This window comes from Triticum urartu, chromosome 2 (assembly GCF_003073215.2).
Source record: "Triticum urartu cultivar G1812 chromosome 2, Tu2.1, whole genome shotgun sequence".
Classification (NCBI taxonomy): Eukaryota; Viridiplantae; Streptophyta; class Magnoliopsida; order Poales; family Poaceae; genus Triticum; species Triticum urartu.
This window is the reverse complement of record NC_053023.1, coordinates 467,421,164-467,424,724: the sequence shown is the minus strand read 5'-3', so window position 1 is coordinate 467,424,724 and position 3,561 is coordinate 467,421,164.

Here is a 3,561-nt window from a genome sequence, read left to right as displayed (position 1 = left end):
TTCCTCCGCAACTTACGCGTAAGTAATGTACTATTGTTATTCATGGTAATTACTGCATATGTTTCTGCTGATAGAAGACACAAGATTTCATTCTTTTAAATAGGCGAGGACCAAACTGGATTGTCAAGACAAGCAAGGGTTGGTTGCACTTTTCAAGCACTCGTTGATGAAGTATCGTTCCTACCTGAGGCAAGCGCACTTCGATGGCAAGTTTCTAAATGAAATTTATGTAAAGTCTCCGATGCTACATTTATCAGACAGTGACTGGAATAATCTTGTTACACATTGGTCCCGTCTGCAACGTAAGGTACTGTCTATGATATCACATCACAATTTGAACTACAATTCTGCATTTGCCTTAATGTCTCACTTGTACGAAAACTATTATCAAAAGAACATTCATTCTCAAGGGACCACAGAATCTCGCGACTATACTGCACACTGCATTGCTCTTGTGAGTACCTCTTGCCGTGTATGACCATACTTACTTTCATAGCGGTTTGATTATGTAGCATCACTACACATGTTAGCCTTGTTATCGTCCATGTGGTGGATATTATAAGATCCGTATGGACTCTTACATAAATTTAGAATCAACCTAATGCTTTTGAAGAGGTTTAGCTCTGTAGTCCTCTTGTAAGGACTAAACATCGTCTATCACTATACTTACATTAACAGCTACTCCCTCCGTCCCATAATATAAGAACGTTTTGTACAGTACACCAGTGTTCAAAACACGCTTGTATTATGGAAGAGGGATTGGTTCATTGTGTAGCATTCTGCATCTTATCTCCCTCGCCCACCATTTACTAAAAAATATCAGATCTATATTTAATCTTACCAAAAAGTCGAATACACAGACAATGCCAGTGCAGAAGTGCAGCCCATTACTCTTGTCCGTACATTTTGTCCTGTAGCGCTTGTACTTCCAGGGATTGGTAGTTGATTATGTAGCATCAATCTGCATCTTATCTTCATTATCCTCTATGCCTTCAGGTATTATCATATCTATAATTACTCTCTACAAAATGTAGAGTACATGCAATGCTTATGAAGAAGATTATGTGCTGAAATTCTTGAGTTATCGTTCCCTTGACATGGAGAAGGGCATTATAAAGCCGGTGTTAACTGTTAATGTAAGTCAGTCCTTCTAAAGCCTTTATCCTCAACTATTGTTTAATTTGCTCATGCTCCCTATCGTTTACTGCTGTTTAGTTTGTTGTTTCTATCAAAATGCATGTTCGCAACAACCGTAAGTTCAAAGTTTTACTTGTAAAACCAAATTCCTTATTCATACCATGCACATTACTCAATATTACCTATATGTATGCTTGTTTTTGTGGATCTATAATCCAGTGTGTGGTGAAGCAGCCCACGTTTGCACCTTGTCATCTCTTGTTTTGTCTTACTGATGTGGCTGATGATATGAACAACATGCCATGCACATTAACCAAATTAGATACAATGATTGTCTTTGCCCTTCATCTATGCTTGTTATGTTGACATGGTAATCCAGTAGTGTGGTGAAGCTCCCCGCATTATGAACAATGCCAAATTATGCTAGTGATATTTTGAACTTACTCTTTTTTCTAATTTGAAATTGGATGGAATTGACAGCACAGTTATCATCTTTGTTTGTACATGTGCAAAACATGTCATCTCTCTACTTGTTTCAGGGTGATATGCCTGATGGCATGCACAAGTCTACTGAAGGCTGTGACACAAACCCAACATATATTGCAGCAAAGAAGGCAAAACATCTTGAAGATAGCGAGACAACCCCAAAGTCTTGTCTTGATGTAGTGTTCAATTTACTTGAGACTAGTAGTCAGACAAGCTCACATAATTCACTGTCTGAATCAGTTCGACTTCTTCAGTCCCAAGTTATAGCAGAAAGGCATTCTGCAACTCAACTTCAACTTGAAGTCCTATCTCTAAGAAGATTGCAGAGAACACCAATGAGAACCTCATTGCTAAACAGCTACACCTGGAAGCTATGACCGACATGCTAGGCCGGTCTCACAGCATTGCTCAGCAGCTTGCGCAGCAGTTCCCGTGCAAGGCTAACCTTTCTTGAACTATCTTGGAAGTGGTCTCGGTTCAGTATTATTTTGTTACGCTGCAATGGTGCCCAGTTTTTGTAATCTGCTTCTTCGTTACGCTTTATGATCACTGGTGGCGAACTTTGGTGCCCAGTGGATGTAATATACCATATATCCTTTATTGTATAGTGTAGGTTTATTCTAAGTTACTATACCATAGTTTCTTTATTGTATAGAGTAGGTTTGTTCTTAATTCCTACTAGTTACTGCCATCATTCGCTATCTGAAAAAAATCTGATGTAGTCGATCGGGCAGAAACATTCGCCTCTAACGGTCCTAGTTTTTAGAGGGCCACAATTGGGCCGGCCTGCATATTTCTTGGGCTCGAATGGCCATTGGGGCCTTCACACTTTGTGCTAGGCCCACAACTTACTCCGGCCTATATTCGGCCCAAATTTTAGTTGGGCCTTTTGTGGACCCAGCGCTTAGTATGGCCCATTAACAGGCTGAATATTCTGGTGGCCTATTACAGCTGAGAAGAAACCATGGGCCTTTAGCAGGCCGAAATTCATGTTGGGCCTCAATTTTCACTAGTCATCGACGGGCCTTCAGCAGGCTGAAAGGTAGACTGGGCCTTTTTTGGCCCAGTTATATGATGGGCCATTACCAGGCCGAAATATATTTCGGGCCTGAGTTGGCCCACTGATATCATGGGCCTTTAAGAGGCTAAAATCTTAGTACATGCATCAACGGGCCAAATTATATGACAGGCCTTTAACAGGCCCAAAGTCACATTGGGCTGAACTGTCACCACCTTTATCACAGGCCGTTAGTGGGCTGGATGTAGCGTCGGACCATATATGGCCCATGGGCAGCATGGGCCATTCCCAGGCCGAAAGACACACCGGGCTGAAATGGGCCCATGCCTACATCGGGCCTCTAATAGGCCGAAAGTCACTGGGCCGTAATTGGGCCCAAATATTCGGCAAACAGTTAACGGGCTAGATCTGGCTTCGGTCCATAAATGGGCCTTATTAAACATGCCGTTATTGGGCTGGCCCACTAGTACCTGAGTAAGTACTACAGGCCTTTGACTGGGCCGGCCTTTTTAACCTATATGGGCCTTTGTTGGGCCGTGCCAAGTGTCGACATATCATAGGCGCCTCCTGTCCAATGAATGGATGACATCTGTCCCAACGTGGAAAATGACATCTGTCCCAATGTATCATAGGCGCCTCCTGGCCAACACATGTTTCCTCCAGGCAATGACAAATTTACACGTGGAAAATCCTCATTGGTCCGGGCTGTTAACGGGTTATCGGATCCATAACCGTACCCGATAGCTTAATGGTGCCCCGTTATGGTGGATGCCATGTGTCGGTCACCCTTGACAAAAGCACTTCTATGACCCGTGATTTATCGTCATGGAAGTGGACACTTCCATGATGATAATTTTGGTAATGTCATGGAACACTTCTACGACAGCACATGCATGACTATCTTGATTCTGTCATAAAAT